Source organism: Haematobia irritans, chromosome 2 (genome assembly GCF_050003625.1).
Source record: "Haematobia irritans isolate KBUSLIRL chromosome 2, ASM5000362v1, whole genome shotgun sequence".
In the NCBI taxonomy this organism is placed as follows: Eukaryota; Metazoa; Arthropoda; class Insecta; order Diptera; family Muscidae; genus Haematobia; species Haematobia irritans.
This window is the reverse complement of record NC_134398.1, coordinates 233012352-233027644: the sequence shown is the minus strand read 5'-3', so window position 1 is coordinate 233027644 and position 15293 is coordinate 233012352.

Here is a 15293-nt window from a genome sequence, read left to right as displayed (position 1 = left end):
GGGAAAATTGTTTGGGAATGTATAGGAAAGTAGGGAACTTTTTTGTCCTTGTAGGGTAAACCGAACATTTTCCCTGGCAACATTGACTATGAGCTATAGTCAGATTGACACAAAGCACCCATAGACATGTACCCCTTAATTTTCTTAAATATGCAACTGCGGTTTATCTCCCAGACCTATATGTTACCCCACAAATGCTTATGATTACTAATTCTGTAATGGTGGTTTAGGGTATGATATAGTCGGCCCCGCCCGACTTTCTACTTTACTTACTTGTTTTTATTATTATTTTTAATAAACAAATTTTTAAAAATTAGAATAATTAAAAAAAAGCATTAAATACAAACTCTACATAGTGTATTTATCATTAAACTCATTAGGGATAACTCATTATATTTTAACTTAAAGTAACTTTATGATTTGACTTAGACCGTTATGGTGTCAGGATATAAAACTTTTTTAATTTGAGCCGATCAACTTAGAATCACCTCCTCCAAATTAAATCCATTGGCCCTTCTAACTCATCTGAAGAATACATTTGTTCAAGACATGCAAAATAGATCTAAGTGAAGGTGATGGCATTTTTAAACTGTTTTAAGTTTGAAAACAAAGAGAACGGATTGGGCTTAAACAGCATTGAACAATGGTTAGAATTGATCTCATGGTTAATATTTATACGGAAGCTATTACATAAAGTTTAATTGTTCCAAATGGGAAATCAATAGCGATTATAGATTGACATTGACTCAGATTCTGATCCTAAGGAATTTAGCCAAAGATAGCATGATCCTATTCCAATTCCTCACATATAATTAAATCGATCTACCCGAGAGGAAAGTTAAACTTTGGATTTAATTGAAATTGGTTCTCGACATTATTTAGCCTATCCTCGAACGTATTTTCCATTTGAATACATCCATTGGTGTGTTATTTCATCAATGAACATTTTCTCGCACATTCATCTGCAAATTCTATTCATTTGCTCCCCTCGGAGTGTGGGTTTTCCTATGTGTATGTGTGTGTGCTTGTGTGAGTATTCATTGTACCGTTAAATATTTATTTATTATTTTGATTTGATTTCGCATTAAATAATTTGCTTTCGCCTAATTTCCATAATTTGTTCAACAATACATAAAAAAAATCAGCTTTCCTAGGGGTAAGAGGCAACTGGAGTTATTGATTGATTGGCATTCGTTGGTATTTCGGATTTATATTAAAGACCGACATTTCCTATTTTGTTATGAAACATCCTTCACAAAATTTGTTTCTCTTGTGCCACCTTTTCCTAGGATACCGTTTCATTTCCTTTACATTTTTTTGGTCCTTCAGAAAACGCTTGGTGTCTTGTGGGTCGGTGGTGTTGGAGGTGTATGTAGAGTTTGGGGCATTCGTAATGTCTTGCTTTTGGGGAAAAAAGTGTTTCTTCGGAGAATCTGAGGTTTTTGCTTGGATTTGTATTTAGGAATTTGTTTGGTTTCTTTTTTGCTTGCAAAGCCTCCTCGTGGTATGGGATGATGAGGGGACAATGTTTGTACATCATTATTAAGGCACAAGGCAACCTGCCAGCCGACAGCAAACAACCACATTTATATTCATTGTGACTCCGACTGAAATTGTGTTCATGTCGGACATTTAAAATCAAATAAGAACACGTCTTATTGAGTTATACAAATAAAAGTTAATAGATGGCACTCCTTCACACACACACACACACACATTTACACAAATATTTAAACATTTTGTATACATAAGGTTTTATGTAAAATACATAGAAATATTTTGTGGGCTAAAGCTGGGAAAGGCGAGTAAAACAGAATATGGCAATCAGAGAGATTTTACGAGTATCGATCGATAAATCGTAATTATTGTTTTCAACTATGACGTTTGGGAATAAAGCAAAACTGGAATATAAATTTCCAAAATATATGTTTTATCTAAAAATATGTTGCTGTTAGAAACTAAAAACCTCAATTTAGGCTTATTATAGATTTAAGAGTAATGGACTGGCAGCGTATAAGCAAAATAAGGAGGACAAAAATATAACAGTACACTGAAAACTTGAAGACTGGTTTGTATGGAAAACTGAACTACTTGTTACGAAAATTGAACTAAATTGCATACTAACAATTCTTATACGATCTTGTTGGACATGGATATTAAGGAATTGGTATTATTAAGATATTTTGTAAAAGACAAATGCCAGATGCCAATCTCACAAGCCTGCCTATACATATGTTTCAGTGTTGGCTAATACACATTTCCGTAATCTCTAGTATGATCAGTTAATGATGGACTTTTTTTCTGTGCAGTTTTGTAATTTTTAAGTCAAATTCTTTCCATCAGAATTTGACTTAAAAATTACAAAAATGTCTTTAGTGCCATACCAAGTTCAAGATTGACGCATTTGTAGTAAAATTAACAAATTTAAAGAAATAATGGACTATTTTGTGAGAAGTTCGAATTTAGTAAATATTCATGCTTCATTTGTGTATATTTTTTTGTTTTTTAGTTCATTTAACTAACATATCCAAAAAAATGGGTAGAGGAAAGGAAACTTTCTCAAAGCGTAATAATTCCATGAACTAAAATAAAGTTAAATTGGCTTTAGTGAAATAGAATGCAGGATGTAATGATACTCATAAAACTAAACTAAATTATCGGAAACAAAACGCGTATTCGTTTTCAGATGCTTGCCCAAGCTTGATTTGTTTATTACCCTGCCACAATTTTTTCTCCTATTCCACAAATATACAAACATTTTAAAGATTTTGACTTTTATGTATTTTTCAGGAGATATCATAAATAAAAAGACCCCATTTAAACGTAATATTCGGCCCATTACACACAAACAGAATATGGCATTTCCGTAGAGTCAATTGGTACCAAGACCCCATATCTCACCTTACACAATTTCACATTTTATGGACTCTATGGAGCACAATTTCAATGGCTATGGCAACAGCAAAGATAACAAGAAAATCAATCTTTTAACGTAAAAATAATAAATTTTTAAAAGCATTTTGCATATTCCAGTGAGATTGGGATGTCAGTAAATTTATATTTATGCTTCAAAACGAAAAGTCAGTCGTTTCGGGCGACCTGGAAAACTGAAGAGGAATTGTTCCATAATAGTATATGAGACCTTTTTGAAATCCACTGGCCAAGGACATTCAGTTACAAAACAAGGACACACATTCCACATTCTCATGCATTGATCCCCCAGTATGTTGTTTTACATGGTTATATATACACGTACACAAATAAAGATACGCATCTCCAATCGTACACATTGCCCTGGCCAAATGGAGTTATTACAGTATGGCCGGTAAAAAATCAAAGTAGACATGCAGATCATCATTCCCCTATCCAAGGTATGTACACACACAGACATATCGCCTATCTATTGTTCTTTGCATAGTTCACTGTAGTCAGTCAAAACGCACACATACCTGATACACTGAAAAAAGTGAATCGTACAGGGCACTACAGCCAATTTAACTCATTTTTAGTTCATGGAAATTATTATGTTTTTTATTAAAATTTCTTCCAAGTATGAAAGTTTCTCTGACTTTACTACATGCAAAACAATAATTCTTTCCTCCCAAACGATATTTTAGACAAATAAAGTTCGTTTCTCATTTGCTTTTCGCTGTAAGGAAGTTTATTTGGAAGAAAAGTATATACTTTTTGTGATAAACGTTTATTCTTTTCCAGGATGTAAAACCAATTTCATAGAACCTAACTCAAAAAAAAAAAACCATCTTTTCTGGCTAATTGCATTTTCCCTCACATCTTTCTCACTTCCACGAAGTTTTTAGTTCTTAGCACCTTTTTCTGTAATACAAACAATGTAGAAGAAATTATTCGATTTTATAAATTTTTAAATTTTACCTTTCGCCTGGACGGAGAATCGAACCGCGGATCATGCAATTTGTAACACACTATCCACTGAGCTATGTTGCTGTTATCGTCATCAATAGACAATTATCCATATAAGTTATGTTTATATAGCATAGCTTGCGGTGCCCACGAGCCGATTAAATAAACTTTATTTAACAGAAACATACATTTAGTTGGGCACCGTGGAGCAGTGGTTGCCACGTCCACCTTGCATACCAAGTGTCCTGCTGGCTTATCGACGTACACCTTTTCTTTCAAATAATCCCAAAGAAAAAAGTCCAACGGTGTCAAATCACATGATCTTGGCGGCCAATTGACATCGCCATTACGTGAGATAACACGGCCATTGAATTTGTTGCGCAAAAGACCCATTGTTTCGTTAGCTGTGTGGCAAGTGGCACCGGCCTGCTGAAACCACATACCGTCCACATCCATATCTTCCAATTCGGGCCATAAAAAGTTCGTTATCATCTCACGATAGCGAACACCATTCACAGTAACTGCCTGACCGGCCTCATTTTGGAAAAAATACGGCCCAATGATGCCGCCAGCCCATAAGCCGCACCAAACAGTCACTCTTTGTGGGTGCATTGGTTTTTCGACAATCACTCTTGGATTCTCATTCGTCCAAATGCGGCAATTCTGTTTATTGACGAATCCACTGAGGTGAAAATGTGCCTCATCACTGAAGATGATTTTCTTCGAAAATTGATCATCCACTGTTGCCATTTCTTGGAACCATTTAACACGTTGTTGGATTGTGTATCTCTCCATGGTTCAAATTGAGTAAGTCTGAAATACACGCAAAGAAAAAAAACGTTTGGAAAACGTGTACCGAAAACGTTTTTCTTTTGCTGGAGTTTTTTGAATTGCTTCGAGAAGTATACACTTTTATCACCAAAAAAATTCGTTTGTTACAAAATTTTTATTTTTTCAGTAAAAAAGTTATTTTTTAACCAACAACACAGTCCATTTCGTTTATATCAAACACTGTTCTTTTCTAAATTTAGATCTTTAATAAGACACATTTTACAGTTCATAGTAAAAATTTAATATAGTAGAATGTAATGTTGAAAATTTTTTCGGAGTCTTCCGATCATATCTGGAATATATGTAAAAAAAAACTTTGGTCGAAGCAGGGATCGAACCCACGACCCTTGACATGCAAGTCAGACGTAGCAACCACTGCTCCACGGTGCCCAACTAAATGTATTTTTCTGTTAAATAAACTTTGTTTAATCGGCTCGTGGGCGCCGCAAGCTATGCTATATAAATATAACTTAGTTATATGGGTAATTATCTATTGATGACAATAACGGCTACATGGCTCAGTGGATAGTGTGTTGGCATACAAATTGCATGGTCCGCGGTTCGATTCTCCGTCCAGGCGAAAGGTAAAAAAAAAAATTTAAATGTATAAAATCGTATAATTCCTTCTACATTGTTTGTGTTACAGAAAAAGGTGCTAAGAACTAAAAAACTTCGTGGAAGTGGGAAAGATGTGAGGGAAAATGCAATTAGCCAGAAAAAAAATTTTTTGAGTTAGTCTTTATGAAATTGTTTTTACATCCTGGAAAAGAATAAACGTTTATCACAAAAAAAATATACTTTTCTTCCAAATACACTTCCTTTCAACGAAAAGCAAATGGGAAACGAACTTTGTTTGTCTAAAATTTCGTTTGGGATGAAAGAATTATTTTTTTGCGTGTAGAGAAATGTTAAATAAAATTCGAAAAAAAAACTTGGCGTTTAGGTGTGGTTCACATTCAAAATCGGCCCTTACAATTTAACCACCCTTTACTACTATATTAAATTTTTATTATGAAAATGTGTCTTATTAAAGACTTAAAATCAGAAAAAACAGTGCTTGTTATAAACGAAATGGACTGTGTTAGTGGTTCAAAAATATTTTTTTTTATTGAAAAAATAAAAATTTTGTAACAAACGAAATTTTTTGGTGACAAAAGTTCAAAATTTTCGAAGAAATTCAAAAAACTCTAACAAAAGAAAAACGTTTTCTGTACAAGTTTTCCAAACGTTTTTTTTTTGCGTGTAATTTGTTGTGCAGGTTAGTTAAATGAACCAAAAAAGATAACAATTATGCACCATTTAGTGAATTCGAGTTTCCCACAAAATATTTCCGATTTTATTGAAATTTGTAAATTTTACTACAAATGCATACATATTGAACTTCATACAGTGTAAGGAGATTCAATAGTTTTACTTTAAACTACAAGTGATAGAAACTAAATATCCCAGAAAAAAAATTTCGAAGTTCTTCCAAAGGCACAACTTTAAAAGCACTTCCAGAAGATGCACTCCCATCGATGTTCTTTATTTTAACTACCCAGGAAGTTCTTTTAATTCAATTTTTTATAACTTGATTTGTTCATACTTTTAATGGGTTATTTTAACTTTTTTTGTTTCAAATAGGTTAAAAACAGAGTAAGAATTCATAAAATTGTACAAAACATTTAAATTTTGTCGAAAAAAATGTTAAATTCAATCTGAAAAATTGCGAATTTTTGAAAATATTTGAGGTCAAGCGTTTCCAACAAGCGTTAGAATCCATTAAAAATTTTAAACAATTAAAAAAAATATATATTTGACAAAATATAACAGAATTTTTTAATTTACATCCAAAACATTGAATTCGGATTACACCTAAAAAAGTGATGCAAATTCAGTGCAACGGCTGTTGAAATGGAGGACTTCCATCCTATGACAAGCCCATGTTAAATTCATCGCTTCTGCGTCAATTATGCACCACTTCCAGATCCAAAAAGAACATTTTCATTACTTTTTTGGTGACGTTTTTTTTTGCTGGGATGTTCGATAATAGATAATTTTATTCGATCCTTTTCAAGGTTGAGATCGTTCGATGTGCAAAATTAATTATGTTTAAAAACTTTTTTTGTTTTTTAATTTGTCGAAAAATATGTACTTGTTTGTGATATCGGCACTATTTTAACGATTAACACGTTTAGTTAACATTTATTCTCTAAAATTAGCCTTCATTTTGCACACTGATGCATTCACTTTTTTTAGTGTATTTAATTCAAGAGAACCTGAGAAGAATGGTTCATTCCATGCATCAATATCGTGCATAAAATATGAATGAAATGAAGGAAATTATATCCCTCACATTCTTGGGGACGCAAATTCTTATACAATAGGATGTCCTAAGTTTTACTTCACATGTATAGTATGGAAGTTATCATGCACATTCATCACACTATATTCCACAAATTTTTTCAAAGTTCTATCTTTCGGGGATATTGAAAGGTTTCGTCCCACACTATTATATAGAGATAAAAGTTTTTTTTTCAATAACACAACGAAATGTCTGAAAAAATATAAAATGGGGAGGTAACTTTGTAACAACAAACAATCAGACTTGGAGTTGGCATTAACAATATGCAAAACTCATGTTTAAATATCGGAAAATATACTTTTAAATAATCTGTTATCCTGCTTTTTGCTTTATTCCTTCACAAAGGGGTGAACAAGTACACATATGCATTTTGACGATCTGACGACAGAGAATTACACAGTGGTTTCGTACACATTTTGGGGAGATGAGTTTATTGTCAGGTCAGGTGATCATATTAGGGTTTAATGAAATTATTCGATAAACTGGTCTAACACTACATATCGTCCATCTATATTCTTATAAAAAGTCGTCTATTTTTGCAATTCATGGTATAGCGCAAAACAATTTATAAAATGTTACATAAGAGGCAAAAATATGTGTATGCCTATTTCAGCCGACTAATATCTATAAAAGCTCTTAACTACGACTTTTTATATTGCTACGACAGACCTAAGATAAAAGTATCTTTTATTAGAGTTTAGAAAATGATAGGCTATGCTCGATTTATATATCGAAACACAATGGGTTTATATCTAATTATGAAAAGCAATGATCTAATGATTACTTATTATGGACAGGTATTGATTTTAAAGCAGAGTAGCAAGGATTGTCAGATTTTAAAGAAAATTATTCATTTAAAAAAATTATAAAAGTTACAATAAATCTTGCCAACAAAAAAAAAAAATTATATATAACTTTCTGCTTTTACAGTTTTTTATTTTTCGATTATAGCGGCTAAATTCGCACTTAATACCCAGCCTTATCATTACATGATCTAATTTTGTGACTTTGCAAGGATAGAATCGTATGCGCCAACAAATATGTGATGTGATGTGCTACAACCTGAATTAAAAAGTTTGAGCCCCTATTCAATGGGGGAGCGTATACAAATTTCTTTTCGTTAATTTGTTTACGGTCTCTTCGTCAATATTTACTCAGAATATATGACGAAAAGCTGGCCACCTTAGAATTTTTGATGCTCACGTATTTGTGTTATGGCAGACTAAACGGTCATATATCTCAACATCTTATATTTGTATATGTGTGTATATAGAGATACATGAAAGCAACTCTTTCATCACACACTAAAGACTTTTGAACAAGAACATATGAAAAACATATCGACAAAATATATTTTTCATATGTTCCGATATAAACAAAGTGTGTGTTCGGGCACAATTTTTAAACACAATATATTTAAGTGCAAACATGTAATGTTCCTAAACTAACACTAAATGTTTGGGACACATATGTTAATATGTTAGAATATATTATGTTTGGGGCATGAATGTTTCATATAAATAATATGTGTTAATGTAAACATATATAAATTTACAAATTTCGAGTAAACATATATACGTTGTGATATTTTATTCAGAGAGCGACAGAGAGTGAGAGAGAGTATAGAGAAATAGAGATGGAAACCGGGAGGGTTAACGAAGGATATCAACATAACATAGCGAGAGAATCAAAAGAGAGCAATTTCTGTGAAACCGCTTGTATGTTGATTCGGAAAACTGTTTTATGATAAGGCCAAAAATTTGATATGCTTAAGTCTAAATATTATTTAATTTGAATATTAGAATGAGTATTTGGAGTAAAGAGAATATACACTCGGAACCAAAAGAATATACATTTGAAAAAAAAAAAACAACAGCATGTGTTTTCGCCTTGAGAGAAGCTTTTTATGTATGTGTGGACATGTTTAATATTTTGGCATTATGGGCACGATTTTTTTCTTGGGAAATCGGAACGTACGAGGAGTAAGTCAAAATATTCAGGCAAAGGAAATTAAAAAAAAAAAAACGGTGGAAAATATACAAAAATTACAAAGGGATCTTCATAAAAGTAACGAAAGGGCACTATACTCTTTTTTTAGAGTTGGGACAGTAAAATGAAAAAAGGAGCAAATAGTGAAAAATTAAACAGTAAAATTTATAAAAACAAAGTTTAGTTCCTCTTTATTAAGAGAAGAGAGAAGTTGACGGACACCTTCAAATATAAAAGCGGGCATTAAGTTCGAGATTTGCAGCTAAAACAATTGAAAAAGTTTATTTTTTTTTTAAATGAATGAAAGGCAAAACATCATTTTATAGCTATAATGCCAACTTAATACCGGCCTTAAAAGTACAAATTAAATTAAGTACAAAACACGATAAGTTTTAAATGCATTTAAAATGTTAGTAAAAAACTGTTCACGCCTAATTAAATTAATGTATATATTAAAAAAATATTTTTGTATGTTTATACTCGACTCCACGTTCTTCTTTTGTTAGAGTTTTTGAATTCCTTCCAAAAATTCAAACTTTTATTTTTATTTATTTTTGCAATAAAAAATAGTATACTATCCAAAAGCACAGTCCATTTCGTTTATATCATAGCCCACATTTCGAAGTTTCATGATAAAAATTTAATATAGTATAAATATAAATGTGTAAATTAAAAAAAATGGTGTTCGGTCGGAGCAGGGATTGAATCCACGACCCTTTGCATGCAAGGCAGACATGCTAACCACTGCTCCCCGTGGCCAACAAATTTATGTTTCTGTTAAATAATGTTATGTTTGCATCGGCTCGTGGGCGCTGCAAACTATGCTATATAAATGTAACTTATAACGATAATTGTCTACTGGTGACTATAACAGCTACGTAGCCCAATGGATAGTGTGTTGGCTTACAACCGGTATGGTCCTCGGTTCGATTCTCCGTCCAAGCGAAAGGTAAAATTTTAAAAATTTATAAAATTGAATAATTTCTTCAACATTACTTGTATTACAGATAAAGGTGCCAAGAACTAAAAAATTTCGTGGAAGTGAAAATTATGTGAGGGAATGAGCACAATCTTCTTTGGGGGAAATTCTTCCAAGCATATAATATTTTTGGGCTCAAAATGCTTTCACACATATAATATGTTCACATAAAACAAACATATTAAGATAAAGGTGCCAAGAACTAAAAAAGGATGCATAGAAGAAGGATGTTTGTAAAAAATTTCGAAAGGATGATTTACAGAAGTAAGAGAGTCTGCAACATTCTTCTGTAGTTTAGCAAGGTTGATAAGAGAAATGATACAATAATTTGTAATTCCTTTACTATTTTAACATAAACTTGTTGAGGATTATTGAAATTTGATTTTGGGCAAGGTTAATTTTCCCAAATTTCTTATACATATTCACTTGTATTTTATGTGGAAAATGTTGTCCATATTTTAGTCGTTCGTGGTGTAGTTGAGGAACTTGGTCGGCCTTATATTGTCTACTCGTATGGATTGTTGTTGTTGATGTTAAGTTTCGACCGTGAGTGTTTTGAAGTTTATTCCATTTTCAGTTTGGGCGCAAAGGTATAAAAACGGCAAATTTTCTGGCATCGAGTTTACTCATTCGTTTGTTATTTAAATCAATTTTTTATGGTTTGAACCAAAAAAAAAAAAAACGAACGGCACACAAACACATATGCACAACTACCCGTACAGATCAGCATAAAATGGAGTATGTGTATTTGTATGTTTATTTATATCTTAAATTATAAAAGGACCTTTTTGCATAGTGGGACAACCCATGTATGTATGTGCGTGCGAATGTTATCTTCTCGATACTTGTATTAGTGTGTGGTGAATATTCGGATGAAGTATTTTTTTTCCACTCTGTCCAACAGACATCCATAAAATATAGTGTTTTGAATGTATGTAAATGTCCGTGAGACAAATGTCCTTGTGGTATTCGTACCTATGCATGGAATATTTGAAATTGTTTTGGTTTTCTATGAGAGTTTGTGCGTATGTCAATAAGTTAAAGTATAGTTTACAGTGGTTAGTTCTTAATTTTGTGGAAAACAAGTTTTAAATATTTGGATGTTGTCATTGAAGAGTTTGAATTTAAATTATTCAAACGATTACCTGAAAACGTGTTAGCCAGTCAACCCCATATATGTAATAAACCTAAAATAGGTTGAAGAATTTTGAAATAAGGAACTAAACGAGGGTTTTTTTTTGTATTCGTTTGTTGTAGTGTGCATATTAAATATGCGGTTAGGACAATTTCTAAAAATAGAAAAATACCAAGAAACGAAAGAGAGAGAGAGAGAGAGATCTATGATCACATCTGCAAGCAAGGAACATAAGTGAATAGGTTGACATTAGAAGCTTTGGAAGAAGAAATTATTTTTTGGAATAAAAGTTCAGAAGGGACTTAAAAATAATAATTATAATTATGAAAAATATCAGTACAAGGATTGGTTTAATAGAATAATAGAGATATATATGGGATTTTTCTTTGGTTAACGCGTATCCAATACTTGGAGCATTTCAACAGTATCAGAAATACAAATCGTCTCCCAGATATTAACAGGTGATGTGTTTAGTATATAGCCACACTATTTGATGGTAGAATACAACACCATTTATAATCGAGTTGAATTTGAAATGGTAAATGGATACAGCATATGGAATATGTTCCCAACAAAGGGGCAAAAATAATAAAAATTTGAGATAGTTGGTATATCCAAAAATGTTGGGACTGAAAACATTGTCGTAGCTCACTACTCATAAAAATCGCAACCATGTGACAGTTTAGAGTAGTGTAAGACGCTATTTAAGTACAATTTGAGGGAGTTTCTCTAACGTTTTTTGACAGTGGAAGAAAAATTGATCTTCTGGTGTATATGGTGATGTTCTTTGAAGAAGGCAAATGCTGTGTGCATACGACCGTTTTGTGGAATGAACAAAATCTAAAAGATAAAACGGTTCCAGGGCTGCTGATTATGCAGAATTATTGGGCAAAGAAAACAAAAAAACTGCCAAGCTGAAGAAAAAGTTTATCCTTCTCCTGTTTTCACCCCTTCTCATATCTTTTTATTTCACCAATTAAAATTTTGATTAAACTTTAGAATATGTTTAATTAGAAATTTTAATTGATTCCAAAAATTTGATTTAATCAATTAAAAATTAATCACAAATATTAATTAGAGCAATTAATTTTTTATAGACGATGGTGATTGATACACCCTCAAAAAAAAAAAAAAAAAAAACAAGTATATACGGCCGTAAGTTCGGCCAGGCCGAAGCTTATGTACCCTCCACCATGGATTGTGTAGAAACTTCTACTTAAGCCGATGGCAAGGTATCTTAAAACTTCCCAACAACGTAATATATACCACATAGTCCATACGTGGTATATATTAAACAACAAAAGGGCCGATTAAATACGTATATAATTAAGTTTCTATAGAAACAAAATTTTGACAAAATAAAATTTTGACGACATTTTCTATAGAAGTAAAATTTTGACAAAATTTTCTATAGAAATAAAATTTGGAAAAAATTTTCTATATAAATAAAATTTTGTAAAAATTTTCTATATAAATAAAATTTTGTAAAAATTTTCTATAGAAATAAAATTTTGACAAAATTTTCTATAGAAATAAAATTTTGACAAAATTTTCTATAGAAATAAGATTTTGACAAAATTTTCTATAGAAATAACATTTTGACAATGTTTTCTATACAAATAAAATTTTGGTAGATTATTTTTGGCTCGAGTGGCAACCAGATTATGAACCGATATGGACCAATTTTTGTGTGATTGGGGATCGGCTATATATAACTATAGATCGATATGGACCAATTTTGGCATGGTTATTAGCGGCCTTATACTAACACCACGTTGCAAATTTCAACCGGATCGGATGAATTTTGCTCCTCCAAGAGGCTCCGGAGATCAAATCTGGGGAACGGTTTATATGGGGACTATATATAATTATGGACCGATATGGACCAATTCTTGCGTGTATGTTAGTGACCACATTCTAACACCATGTACCAAATTTCAGCCGGATCGGATGAAATCTGCTTCTCTTAGAGCAATCGCAAGCCAAATTTGGGGGTCCGTTTATATGGGGGCTGTACGTAAAAGTGGACCGATATGGACCAATTTTTGCATGGTTGTTAGAGACCATATACTAACACCATGTACCAAATTTCAGCCGGATCGGATGAAATTTGCTTCTCTTAGAGCAATCGCAAGCCAAATTCGGGGGTCCGTTTATATGGGGGCTATATGTAAAAGTGGACCGATATGGCCCATTTTCAATACCATCCGACCTACATCAATAACAACTACTTGTGCCAAGTTTCAAGTCGATAGCTTGTTTCGTTCGGAAGTTAGCGTGATTTCAACAGACGGACGGACGGACATGCTCAGATCGACTCAGAATTTCACCACGACCCAGAATATATATACTTTATGGGGTCTTAGAGCAATATTTCGATGTGTTACAAACGGAATGACAAAGTTAATATACCCCCATCCTATGGTGGAGGGTATAAAAAAGCTTCTGTACCATATACCTCAAACACATTTGCTTCAAGCATATATATTTTCAGGATTGGTTCAAACAAAATATTGTTTGTATTGTTTAAACATATTATGTTTCACCTTAGGGCATACACTGGTAGAAAAAATTTTTAATGAAATTTTCTTTGTGTGGATATATGTTTAAGGTGCCAATTGGTTACTTCCATTATTTTACTTGCAGCATACTCTCTAGGTCTCTCTTTCTAAAGACATATATAGTTATAGGCTATTTATAAATTAATATATGTTTGCATCTAAGCACATGTTAACATATATGTCCCAAACACGTTATGCTAGTTTATGAACATTATATGCTTGCGCTTAAAAATATTGTGTTAAAAAATTTGAGTTCCAAACATATAATTTTACACACAAACATATGAAAAAACGTTTTTTTCGTCCGTGTACCATCATCTCTGTGATTGAAGAAAATCAATTGCATCAATTATACATCAAAAAAGCTTAGTCAAAAGCTATGAAAATGTTCTTTTTGGTTTCAAAAGCAGTGCAAACTTGGTTCAGAAGTAATGAATTTTAAATGGGCTTTCGCATTAGTTCTTCTGATGTGATTCTATTTCAGTATTTTGGATTTCATAAAAAATAAGAGAAAATTGGCACAATTGTTTTTAATTTTTTTTTTTTGACTTTTATCTCTACAAAGAGACGTTTGGAATAATCGCAAATTTCACAATTATATAATCGGCTTATTTTTATTATAACTTAAAGAAAAACAAAGCAAAAGCAATATGTAACTTACGTACATCCTTTAGAACTTAGAATCGTTTGTGTTTATGAGTTTTCCTTCCAATTTTATTATAAACTTTTCATGCTACAAAGATTGCAATATGTATTGCCAATAAAAAAACTTTTAAAATATACAATTTTCGGCAACTTTTAACATTTTTTAATGAACACTAGTTCAAATAGTTTTGGCATTTCAAAAGAACTTTTAATGCAAATATTGACATGGACAAATTAAAATTTCAAATGATTCTTTGCTATCGACCGCAGTTTGTCCAATACTAAGTAAAATTCATAGCAAATGAAACTTTTCCAATAACATGATATTTGAACAGTAAATTATATCTTTTATTTTAGCCATTGTCAATGGGAACTTTTACGAAATTGATCTCAGTGAAAATATTTACAAGAACGTTTTAATCGAATGTTTGTAATAACAGACAGAATACAATTAGAATATAGTCTACTATTGTTCTGTTACTTTGAGAGTGTTACGAAATGATGTTTAATTAAAATCTTTCGTTTTAAAAACTCTTATAGAGGCTGAACATTCTACCAGGGGTCGCATAATAGAAATTCCCAAAAAAGGCAGCAACCATAATTGAAATATGTTTATATTCGACAAATCTAACATTAAATTAGACAAAGTTTGTTTTGTTCTTATCATAGAGAATATCAAATGCTGGGCGGTTTATATGGGGTTCATATCCATTTATGGGCCGTTTATTATTAGGCAGTGGATATTTACCAATTGTCGGTTTATATTTGGATGGCTTCGTTGGTTTAATTTGAATGATTCACTATTTATAGAAATTAAGATGAATAGAATATTGTCATTATGTCAAATATTGTGATAACTTTATATGGTCGACTATATACGAACATATCGATAATTTGTTAAAATGTTTTTGGAGGGTGTATTTTGCACAC